Source organism: Scyliorhinus torazame, chromosome 4, assembly GCF_047496885.1.
Source record: "Scyliorhinus torazame isolate Kashiwa2021f chromosome 4, sScyTor2.1, whole genome shotgun sequence".
In the NCBI taxonomy this organism is placed as follows: domain Eukaryota; kingdom Metazoa; phylum Chordata; class Chondrichthyes; order Carcharhiniformes; family Scyliorhinidae; genus Scyliorhinus; species Scyliorhinus torazame.
The window spans coordinates 59,065,628-59,079,527 of NC_092710.1; the positions used below are offsets into that span (position 1 = coordinate 59,065,628).

General features: G+C 47.7%; 1 long non-coding RNA gene across 1 annotated transcript; it reads right to left on the bottom strand.

The window, feature by feature from the left end:
- Positions 1-2,286: 2,286 nt before the first annotated feature.
- Positions 2,287-3,427, bottom strand: LOC140411598 (uncharacterized). Its single transcript, XR_011940890.1, has 3 exons — positions 2,944-3,427; positions 2,682-2,898; positions 2,287-2,546 (listed from the first exon to the last, which is right to left on the bottom strand). It is a non-coding gene; the product is annotated as an uncharacterized lncRNA (long non-coding RNA).
- Positions 3,428-13,900: the final 10,473 nt, after the last annotated feature.

Sequence of the window (13,900 nt, forward strand, 5' to 3'; positions counted from 1 at the left end):
TCCACCTGTAACAATACATCCCTGTCCTTATCAGAACACGGTCTGTCCACCTGTAACAATACATCACTGCTCTCATCAGAACACTGTCCACCTGTGACAATACAGCCCTGTCCTCATCAGAACACTGTCTGTCCACCTGTAACAGTACATCCCTGTCCTCATCAGAACACTGTATGTCCACCTGAAACAATACATCCCTGCCCTCATCAGAACACTGTCTGTCCACCTGTAACAATACATCCCTGTCCTCATCAGAACACTGTCTGTCCACCTGTAACAATACATCCCTGTCCTCATCAGAACACGGTCTGTCCACCTGAAACAATACATCCCTGCCCTCATCAGAACACGGTCTGTCCACCTGTAACAATACATCCCTGTCCTCATCAGAACACTGTCTGTCCACCTGTAACAATACATCCCTGTCCTCATCAGAACACTGTATGTCCACCTGTAACAATACATCCCTGCCCTCATCAGAACACGGTCTGTCCACCTGTAACAATACATCCCTGCCCTCATCAGAACACGGTCTGTCCACCTGAAACAATACATCCCTGTCCTCATCAGAACACGGTCTGTCCACCTGTAACAATACATCCCTGTCCTCATCAGAACACTGTCTGTCTACCTGTAACAATACATCCCTGTCCTCATCAGAACACTGTCTGTCTACCTGTAACAATACATCCCTGTCCTCATCAGAACACGGTCTGTCCACCTGAAACAATACATCCCTGTCCTCATCAGAACACTGCCTGTGCACCTGTAACAATACATCCCTGTCCTCATCAGAACACTGTCTGTCTACCTGTAACAATACATCCCTGTCCTCATCAGAACACGGTCTGTCCACCTGTAACAATACATCCCTGCCCTCATCAGAACATTGTCTGTCCACCTGTAACAATACATCACTGTCCTCATCAGAACACTGCCTGTGCACTTGTAACAATACATCCCTGCCCTCATCAGAACACTGTCTGTCCACCTGTAACAATACATCCCTGCCCTCATCAGAACACGGTCTGTCCACCTGTAACAATACATCCCTGTCCTCATCAGAACACTGTCTGTCCACCTGTAACAATACATCCCTGCCCTCATCAGAACACTGTCTGTCCACCTGTAACAATACATCCCTGCCCTCATCAGAACCCGGTCTGTCCACCTGTAACAATACATCCCTGTCCTCATCAGAACACTGTCCACCTGTAACAATACATTCCTGCCCTCATCAGAACACGGTCTGTCCACCTGTAACAATACATCCCTGTCCTCATCAGAACACTGTCTGTGCACCTGTAATAATACATCCCTGTCCTCATCAGAACACTGTCCACCTGTAACAATACATTCCTGCCCTCATCAGAACACTGTCTGTCCACCTGTAACAATACATCCCTGTCCTCATCAGAACACTGTCCACCTGTAACAATTCATCCCTGCCCTCATCAGAACACTGTCTGTGCACCTGTAACAATACATCCCTATCCTCATCAGAACACTGTCTGTCCACCTGTAACAATTCATCCCTGTCCTCATCAGAACACGGTCTGTCCACCTGTAACAATACATCCCTGCCCTCATCAGAACACTGTCTGTCCACCTGTAACAATACATCCCTGTCCTCATCAGAACACTGTCTGTGCACCTGTAACAATACATCCCTGCCCTCATCAGAACACTGTCTGTCCACCTGTAACAATACATCCCTGCCCTCATCAGAACACTGTCTGTCCACCTGTAACAATACATCCCTGTCCTCATCAGAACACTGTCTGTGCACCTGTAACAATACATCCCTGCCCTCATCAGAACACTGTCTGTCCACCTGTAACAATTCATCCCTGTCCTCATCAGAACACTGTCCACCTGTAACAATACATCCCTGCCCTCATCAGAACACTGTCTGTCCACCTGTAACAATACATCCCTGTCCTCATCAGAACACAGTCTGTGCGCCTGTAACAATACATCCCTGCCCTCATCAGAACACAGTCTGTGCGCCTGTAAAAATACATCCCTGTCCTCATCAGAACACAGTCTGTGCGCCTGTAACAATTCATCCCTGTTCTCATCAGAACACTGTCTGTCCACCTGTAACAATACATCCCTGTCCTCATCAGAACACAGTCTGTGCGCCTGTAACAATACATCCCTGCCCTCATAAGAACACTGTCTGTGCTCCTGTAACAATACATCCCTGTCCTCATCAGAACACTGTCTGTCCACCTGTAACAATACATCCCTGTCCTCATCAGAACACTGTCTGTCCAACTGTAACAAAACATCCCTCTCCTCATCAGAAAACCCTCTGTCCACCTGTAACAATACATCCCTGCCCTCATCAGAACACTGTCTGTCCACCTGTAACAATACATCCCTGCCCTCATCAGAACAGTGCCTGTGCACCTGTAACAATACATCCCTGCCCTCATCAGAACACTGTCTGTCCACCTGTAACAAAACATCCCTGTCCTCATCAGAACACTGTCCACCTGTAACAATACATCCCTGCCCTCATCAGAACAGTGCCTGTGCACCTGTAACAATACATCCCTGCCCTCATCAGAACACTGTCTGTCCACCTGTAACAAAACATCCCTGTCCTCATCAGAACACTGTCTGTCCGCCTGTAACAATACATCCCTATCCTCATCAGAACACTGTCTGTGCACCTGTAACAATACATCCCTGTCCTCATCAGAACACTGTCCACCTGTAACAATACATCCCTGCCCTCATCAGAACAGTGCCTGTGCACCTGTAACAATACATCCCTGCCCTCATCAGAACAGTGCCTGTGCACCTGTAACAATACATCCCTGTCCTCATCAGAACACTGTCCACCTGTAACAATACATCCCTGCCCTCATCAGAACAGTGCCTGTGCACCTGTAACAATACATCCCTGCCCTCATCAGAAAACTGTCTGTCCACCTGTAACAATACATCCCTGTCCTCATCAGAACACTGTCCACCTGTAACAATACATCCCTGCCCTCATCAGAACAGTGCCTGTGCACCTGTAACAATACATCCCTGCCCTCATCAGAACACAGTCTGTCCACCTGTAACAATACATCCCTGTCCTCATCAGAACACTGTCCACCTGTAACAATACATCCCGGCCCTCATCAGAACAGTGCCTGTGCACCTGTAACAATACATCCCTGTCCTCATCAGAACACTGTCTGTCCACCTGTAACAAAACATCCCTGTCCTCATCAGAATACACTCTGTCCACCTTAACAATACATCCCTGTCCTCATCAGAACACGGTCTGTCCACCTGTAACAATACATCCCTGTCCTCATCAGAACACTGTCTGTCCACCTGTAACAATACATCCCTGTCCTCATCAGAACACTGTCTGTGCGCCTGTAACAATACATCCCTGCCCTCATCAGAACACTGTCCACCTGTAACAATACATCCCTGCCCTCATCAGAACACTGTCTGTCCACCTGTAACACTACATCCCTCTCCTCATCAGAAAACCCTCTGTCCACCTGGAACAATACATCCCTGCCCTCATCAGAACACTGTCCACCTGTAACAATACATCCCTGTCCTCATCAGAACACTGTCTGTGCGCCTGTAACAATACGTCCCTGTCCTCATCAGAACCCTGTCTGTGCGCCTGTAACAATACGTCCCTGTCCTCATCAGAACACTGTATGTCCACCTGAAACAATACATCCCTGCCCTCATCAGAACACTGTCCACCTGTAACAATACATCCCTGTCCTCATCAGAATACTGGGTTGTCCACCTGTAACAATACATCACTGTCCTCATCAGAACACTGCCTGTGCACCTGTAACAATACATCCCTGCCCTCATCAGAACACTGTCTGTGCGCCTGTAACAATACGTCCCTGTCCTCATCAGAACACTGTCTGTCCACCTGTAACAATACATCCCTGTCCTCATCAGAACACTGTCTGTCCACCTGTAACAATACATCCCTGTGCTCATCAGAACACTGTCTGTCCACCTGTAACAATACATCCCTGCCCTCATCAGAAAACTGTCTGTCCACCTGTAACAATACATCCCTGTCCTCATCAGAACACTGTCCACCTGTAACAATACATCCCTGCCCTCATCAGAACAGTGCCTGTGCACCTGTAACAATACATCCCTGTCCTCATCAGAACACTGTCTGTCCACCTGTAACAAAACATCCCTGTCCTCATCAGAAAACACTCTGTCCACCTTAACAATACATCCCTGTCCTCATCAGAACACGGTCTGTCCACCTGTAACAATACATCCCTGTCCTCATCAGAACACTGTCTGTCCACCTGTAACAATACATCCCTGTCCTCATCAGAACACTGTCTGTGCGCCTGTAACAATACATCCCTGCCCTCATCAGAACACTGTCCACCTGTAACAATACATCCCTGCCCTCATCAGAACACTGTCTGTGCGCCTGTAACAATACATCCCTGTCCTCATCAGAACACTGTCTGTCCACCTGTAACACTACATCCCTCTCCTCATCAGAAAACCCTCTGTCCACCTGGAACAATACATCCCTGCCCTCATCAAAACACTGTACACCTGTAACAATACATCCCTGTCCTCATCAGAACACTGTCTGTCCACCTGTAACAAAACATCCCTCTCCTCATCAGAAAACCCTCTGTCCACCTGGAACAATACATCCCTGCCCTCATCAGAACACTGTCCACCTGTAACAATACATCCCTGTCCTCATCAGAACACTGTCTGTGCGCCTGTAACAATACGTCCCTGTCCTCATCAGAACCTGTCTGTGCGCCTGTAACAATACGTCCCTGTCCTCATCAGAACACTGTATGTCCACCTGAAACAATACATCCCTGCCCTCATCAGAACACTGTCCACCTGTAACAATACATCCCTGTCCTCATCAGAACACTGGGTTGTCCACCTGTAACAATACATCACTGTCCTCATCAGAACACTGCCTGTGCACCTGGAACAATACATCCCTGCCCTCATCAGAACACTGTCTGTGCGCCTGTAACAATACGTCCCTGTCCTCATCAGAACACTGTCTGTCCACCTGTAACAATACATCCCTGTCCTCATCAGAACACTGTCTGTCCACCTGTAACAATACATCCCTGTCTTCATCAGAACACTGTCTGTCCACCTGTAACAATACATCACTGTCCTCATCAGAACACTGTCTGTCCACCTGTAACAATACATCCCTGTCCTCATCAGAACACTATCTGTCCACCTGTAACAATACATCCCTGCCCTCATCAGAAAACTGTCTGTCCACCTGTAACAATACATCCCTGCCCTCATCAGAACACTATCTGTGCACCTGTAACAATTCATCCCTGTCCTCATCAGAACACTGTCTGTCCACCTGTAACAATACATCCCTGTCCTCATCAGAACACTATCTGTGCACCTGTAACAATTCATCCCTGTCCTCATCAGAACACTGTCTGTCCACCTGTAACAATTCATCCCTGCCCTCATCAGAACACTGTCTGTCCACCTGTAACAATACATCCCTGCCCTCATCAGAACACTATCTGTCCACCTGTATCAATACATCCCTGTCCTCATCAGAACACTATCTGTCCACCTGTAACAATACATCCCTGTCCTCATCAGAACACTGTCTGTCCACCTGTAACAATACATCACTGTCCTCATCAGAACCCTGTCTGTGCACCTGTAACAATACATCCCTGTCCTCATCAGAACACTATCTGTGCACCTGTAACAATTCATCCCTGTCCTCATCAGAACACTGTCTGTCCACCTGTAACAATACATCCCTGTCCTCATCAGAACACTATCTGTGCACCTGTAACAATTCATCCATGTCCTCATCAGAACACTGTCTGTCCACCTGTAACAATTCATCCCTGCCCTCATCAGAACACTGTCTGTCCACCTGTAACAATACATCCCTGCCCTCATCAGAACACTATCTGTCCACCTGTAACAATACATCCCTGTCCTCATCAGAACACTGTCTGTCCACCTGTAACAATACATCATTGTCCTCATCAGAACACTGTCTGTGCACCTGTAACAATACATCCCTGCCCTCATCAGAACACTGTCTGTCCACCTGTAACAATACATCACTGTCCTCATCAGAACACTATCTGTCCACATGTAACAATACATCCCTGCCCTCATCAGAACACTATCTGTGCACCTGTAACAATTCATCCCTGTCCTCATCAGAACACTGTCTGTGCACCTGTAATAATACAGCCCTGTCCTCATCAGAACACTATCTGTGCACCTGTAACAATTCATCCCTGTCCTCATCAGAACACTGACTGTGCTCCTGTAACAATACATCCCTGCCCTCATCAGAACACTGTCTGTCCACCTGGAACAATACATCCCTGTCCTCATCAGAACACTGTCTGTCTACCTGAAACAATACATCCCTGCCCTCATCAGAACACTGTCTGTGCACCTGTAACAATACATCCCTGTCCTCATCAGAACACGGTCTGTCCACCTGTAACAATACATCCCTGTCTTCATCAGAACACTGTCTGTCCACCTGTAACAATACATCCCTGTCCTCATCAGAACACTGTCTGTCCACCTGTAACAATACATCCCTGTCCTTATCAGAACACGGTCTGTCCACCTGTAACAATACATCACTGCTCTCATCAGAACACTGTCCACCTGTGACAATACATCCCTGTCCTCATCAGAACACTGTCTGTCCACCTGTAACAGTACATCCCTGTCCTCATCAGAACACTGTATGTCCACCTGAAACAATACATCCCTGCCCTCATCAGAACACTGTCTGTCCACCTGTAACAATACATCCCTGTCCTCATCAGAACACTGTCTGTCCACCTGTAACAATACATCCCTGTCCTCATCAGAACACGGTCTGTCCACCTGAAACAATACATCCCTGCCCTCATCAGAACACGGTCTGTCCACCTGTAACAATACATCCCTGTCCTCATCAGAACACTGTCTGTCCACCTGTAACAATACATCCCTGTCCTCATCAGAACACTGTATGTCCACCTGTAACAATACATCCCTGCCCTCATCAGAACACGGTCTGTCCACCTGTAACAATACATCCCTGCCCTCATCAGAACACGGTCTGTCCACCTGAAACAATACATCCCTGTCCTCATCAGAACACGGTCTGTCCACCTGTAACAATACATCCCTGTCCTCATCAGAACACTGTCTGTCTACCTGTAACAATACATCCCTGTCCTCATCAGAACACGGTCTGTCCACCTGAAACAATACATCCCTGTCCTCATCAGAACACTGCCTGTGCACCTGTAACAATACATCCCTGTCCTCATCAGAACACTGGGTTGTCCACCTGTAACAATACATCCCTGCCCTCATCAGAACACGGTCTGTCCACCTGTAACAATACATCCCTGCCCTCATCAGAACATTGTCTGTCCACCTGTAACAATACATCACTGTCCTCATCAGAACACTGCCTGTGCACTTGTAACAATACATCCCTGCCCTCATCAGAACACTGTCTGTCCACCTGTAACAATACATCCCTGCCCTCATCAGAACACGGTCTGTCCACCTGTAACAATACATCCCTGTCCTCATCAGAACACTGTCTGTCCACCTGTAACAATACATCCCTGCCCTCATCAGAACACTGTCTGTCCACCTGTAACAATACACCCCTGCCCTCATCAGAACCCGGTCTGTCCACCTGTAACAATACATCCCTGTCCTCATCAGAACACTGTCCACCTGTAACAATACATTCCTGCCCTCATCAGAACACGGTCTGTCCACCTGTAACAATACATCCCTGTCCTCATCAGAACACTGTCTGTGCACCTGTAATAATACATCCCTGTCCTCATCAGAACACTGTCCACCTGTAACAATACATTCCTGCCCTCATCAGAACACTGTCTGTCCACCTGTAACAATACATCCCTGTCCTCATCAGAACACTGTCCACCTGTAACAATTCATCCCTGCCCTCATCAGAACACTGTCTGTGCACCTGTAACAATACATCCCTATCCTCATCAGAACACTGTCTGTCCACCTGTAACAATTCATCCCTGTCCTCATCAGAACACGGTCTGTCCACCTGTAACAATACATCCCTGCCCTCATCAGAACACTGTCTGTCCACCTGTAACAATACATCCCTGTCCTCATCAGAACACTGTCTGTGCACCTGTAACAATACATCCCTGCCCTCATCAGAACACTGTCTGTCCACCTGTAACAATACATCCCTGCCCTCATCAGAACACTGTCTGTCCACCTGTAACAATACATCCCTGTCCTCATCAGAACACTGTCTGTGCACCTGTAACAATACATCCCTGCCCTCATCAGAACACTGTCTGTCCACCTGTAACAATTCATCCCTGTCCTCATCAGAACACTGTCCACCTGTAACAATACATCCCTGCCCTCATCAGAACACTGTCTGTCCACCTGTAACAATACATCCCTGTCCTCATCAGAACACAGTCTGTGCGCCTGTAACAATACATCCCTGCCCTCATCAGAACACAGTCTGTGCGCCTGTAACAATACATCCCTGTCCTCATCAGAACACAGTCTGTGCGCCTGTAACAATTCATCCCTGTTCTCATCAGAACACTGTCTGTCCACCTGTAACAATACATCCCTGTCCTCATCAGAACACAGTCTGTGCGCCTGTAACAATACATCCCTGCCCTCATAAGAACACTGTCTGTGCTCCTGTAACAATACATCCCTGTCCTCATCAGAACACTGTCTGTCCACCTGTAACAATACATCCCTGTCCTCATCAGAACACTGTCTGTCCAACTGTAACAAAACATCCCTCTCCTCATCAGAAAACCCTCTGTCCACCTGTAACAATACATCCCTGCCCTCATCAGAACACTGTCTGTCCACCTGTAACAATACATCCCTGCCCTCATCAGAACAGTGCCTGTGCACCTGTAACAATACATCCCTGCCCTCATCAGAACACTGTCTGTCCACCTGTAACAAAACATCCCTGTCCTCATCAGAACACTGTCCACCTGTAACAATACATCCCTGCCCTCATCAGAACAGTGCCTGTGCACCTGTAACAATACATCCCTGCCCTCATCAGAACACTGTCTGTCCACCTGTAACAAAACATCCCTGTCCTCATCAGAACACTGTCTGTCCGCCTGTAACAATACATCCCTATCCTCATCAGAACACTGTCTGTGCACCTGTAACAATACATCCCTGTCCTCATCAGAACACTGTCCACCTGTAACAATACATCCCTGCCCTCATCAGAACAGTGCCTGTGCACCTGTAACAATACATCCCTGCCCTCATCAGAACAGTGCCTGTGCACCTGTAACAATACATCCCTGTCCTCATCAGAACACTGTCCACCTGTAACAATACATCCCTGCCCTCATCAGAACAGTGCCTGTGCACCTGTAACAATACATCCCTGCCCTCATCAGAACACTGTCTGTCCACCTGTAACAATACATCCCTGTCCTCATCAGAACACTGTCCACCTGTAACAATACATCCCTGCCCTCATCAGAACAGTGCCTGTGCACCTGTAACAATACATCCCTGCCCTCATCAGAACACAGTCTGTCCACCTGTAACAATACATCCCTGTCCTCATCAGAACACTGTCCACCTGTAACAATACATCCCTGCCCTCATCAGAACAGTGCCTGTGCACCTGTAACAATACATCCCTGTCCTCATCAGAACACTGTCTGTCCACCTGTAACAAAACATCCCTGTCCTCATCAGAATACACTCTGTCCACCTTAACAATACATCCCTGTCCTCATCAGAACACGGTCTGTCCACCTGTAACAATACATCCCTGTCCTCATCAGAACACTGTCTGTCCACCTGTAACAATACATCCCTGTCCTCATCAGAACACTGTCTGTGCGCCTGTAACAATACATCCCTGCCCTCATCAGAACACTGTCCACCTGTAACAATACATCCCTGCCCTCATCAGAACACTGTCTGTCCACCTGTAACACTACATCCCTCTCCTCATCAGAAAACCCTCTGTCCACCTGGAACAATACATCCCTGCCCTCATCAGAACACTGTCCACCTGTAACAATACATCCCTGTCCTCATCAGAACACTGTCTGTGCGCCTGTAACAATACGTCCCTGTCCTCATCAGAACCCTGTCTGTGCGCCTGTAACAATACGTCCCTGTCCTCATCAGAACACTGTATGTCCACCTGAAACAATACATCCCTGCCCTCATCAGAACACTGTCCACCTGTAACAATACATCCCTGTCCTCATCAGAACACTGGGTTGTCCACCTGTAACAATACATCACTGTCCTCATCAGAACACTGCCTGTGCACCTGTAACAATACATCCCTGCCCTCATCAGAACACTGTCTGTGCGCCTGTAACAATACGTCCCTGTCCTCATCAGAACACTGTCTGTCCACCTGTAACAATACATCCCTGTCCTCATCAGAACACTGTCTGTCCACCTGTAACAATACATCCCTGTGCTCATCAGAACACTGTCTGTCCACCTGTAACAATACATCACTGTCCTCATCAGAACACTGTCTGTCCACCTGTAACAATACATCCCTGTCCTCATCAGAACACTATCTGTCCACCTGTAACAATACATCCCTGCCCTCATCAGAAAACTGTCTGTCCACCTGTAACAATACATCCCTGCCCTCATCAGAACACTACCTGTGCACCTGTAACAATTCATCCCTGTCCTCATCAGAACACTGTCTGTCCACCTGTAACAATACATCCCTGTCCTCATCAGAACACTATCTGTGCACCTGTAACAATTCATCCCTGTCCTCATCAGAACACTGTCTGTCCACCTGTAACAATTCATCCCTGTCCTCATCAGAACACGGTCTGTCCACCTGTAACAATACATACCTGCCCTCATCAGAACACTATCTGTCCACCTGTAACAATACATCCCTGTCCTCATCAGAACACTGTCTGTCCACCTGTAACAATACATCCCTGCCCTCATCAGAACACTATCTGTCCACCTGTAACAATACATCCCTGTCCTCATCAGAACACTATCTGTCCACCTGTAACAATACATCCCTGTCCTCATCAGAACACTGTCTGTCCACCTGTAACAATACATCACTGTCCTCATCAGAACACTGTCTGTGCACCTGTAACAATACATCCCTGTCCTCATCAGAACACTATCTGTGCACCTGTAACAATTCATCCCTGTCCTCATCAGAACACTATCTGTGCACCTGTAACAATACATCCCTGCCCTCATCAGAACACTGTCTGTCCACCTGTAACAATACATCCCTGTCCTCATCAGAACACTATCTGTGCACCTGTAACAATTCATCCCTGTCCTCATCAGAACACTGTCTGTCCACCTGTAACAATTCATCCCTGCCCTCATCAGAACACTGTCTGTCCACCTGTAACAATACATCCCTGCCCTCATCAGAACACTATCTGTCCACCTGTAACAATACATCCCTGTCCTCATCAGAACACTGTCTGTCCACCTGTAACAATACATCACTGTCCTCATCAGAACACTATCTGTCCACCTGTAACAATACATCACTGCCCTCATCAGAACACTATCTGTGCACCTGTAACAATTCATCCCTGTCCTCATCAGAACACTGTCTGTGCACCTGTAATAATACAGCCCTGTCCTCATCAGAACACTATCTGTGCACCTGTAACAATTCATCCCTGTCCTCATCAGAACACTGACTGTGCTCCTGTAACAATACATCCCTGTCCTCATCAGAACACTGTCTGTGCACCTGTAATAATACAGCCCTGTCCTCATCAGAACACTATCTGTGCACCTGAAACAATACATCCCTGTCCTCATCAGAACACGGTCTGTCCACCTGTAACAATACATCCCTGTCCTCATCAGAACACTGTCTGTCCACCTGTAACAATTCATCCCTGTCCTCATCAGAACACTGTCTGTGCACCTGTAATAATACAGCCCTGTCCTCATCAGAACACTATCTGTGCACCTGTAACAATTCATCCCTGTCCTCATCAGAACACTGACTGTGCTCCTGTAACAATACATCCCTGCCCTCATCAGAACACTGTCTGTCCACCTGGAACAATACATCCCTGTCCTCATCAGAACACTGTCTGTCTACCTGAAACAATACATCCCTGCCCTCATCAGAACACTGTCTGTGCACCTGTAACAATACATCCCTGTCCTCATCAGAACACGGTCTGTCCACCCGTAACAATACATCCATGTCCTTATCAGAACACGGTCTGTCCACCTGTAACAATACATCACTGCTCTCATCAGAACACTGTCCACCTGTAACAATACATCCCTGCCCTCATCAGAACACTGTCTGTCCACCTGGAACAATACATCCCTGTCCTCATCAGAACACGGTCTGTCCACCTGTAACAATTCATCCCTGTTCTCATCAGGACACTGTCTGTCCACCTGGAACAATACATCCCTGTCCTCATCAGAACACTGTCTGTCCACCTGGAACAATACATCCCTGTCCTCATCAGAACACTGTCTGTCTACCTGAAACAATACATCCCTGCCCTCATCAGAACACTGTCTGTCCACCTGGAACAATACATCCCTGTTCTCATCAGAACACTGTCTGTCCACCTGTAACAATACATCCCTGCCCTCATCAGAACACTGTCTGTCCACCTGGAACAATACATCCCTGTCCTCATCAGAACACGGTCTGTCCACCTGTAACAATTCATCCCTGTTCTCATCAGAACAGTGCCTGTCCACCTGTAACAATACATCCCTGCCCTCATCAGAACACTGTCTGTCCACCTGGAACAATACATCCCTGTCCTCATCAGAACACTGTCTGTCTACCTGAAACAATACATCCCTGCCCTCATCAGAACACTGTCTGTGCACCTGTAACAATACATCCCTGTCCTCATCAGAACACTGTCTGTCCACCTGTAACAATACATCCATGTCCTTATCAGAACACGGTCTGTCCACCTGTAACAATACATCACTGCTCTCATCAGAACACTGTCCACCTGTGACAATACATCCCTGTCCTCATCAGAACACTGGGTTGTCCACCTGTAACAATACATCACTGTCCTCATCAGAACACTGCCTGTGCACCTGTAACAATACATCCCTGCCCTCATCAGACACTGTCTGTCCACCTGTAACAATACATCCCTGCCCTCATCAGAACACGGTCTGTCCACCTGTAACAATACATCCCTGTCCTCATCAGAACACTGTCTGTCCACCTGTAACAATACATCCCTGCCCTCATCAGAACACTGTCTGTCCACCTGTAACAATACATCCCTGCCCTCATCAGAACCCGGTCTGTCCACCTGTAACAGTACATCCCTGTCCTCATCAGAACACTGTCCACCTGTAACAATACATCCCTGCCCTCATCAGAACACTGTCTGTCCACCTGTAACAATACATCCCTGTCCTCATCAGAACACTGTCTGTGCACCTGTAACAATACATCCCTGCCCTCATCAGAACACTGTCTGTCCACCTGTAACAATACATCCCTGCCCTCATCAGAACACTGTCTGTCCACCTGTAACAATACATCCCTGTCCTCATCAGAACACTGTCTGTGCACCTGTAACAATACATCCGTGCCCTCATCAGAACACTGTCTGTCCACCTGTAACAATTCCTCCCTGTCCTCATCAGAACACTGTCCACCTGTAACAATACATCCCTGCCCTCATCAGAACACTGTCTGTCCACCTGTAACAATACATCCCTGTCCTCATCAGAACACAGTCTGTGCGCCTGTAACAATACATCCCTGCCCTCATCAGAACACAGTCTGTGCGCCTGTAACAATACATCCCTGTCCTCATCAGAACACAGTCTG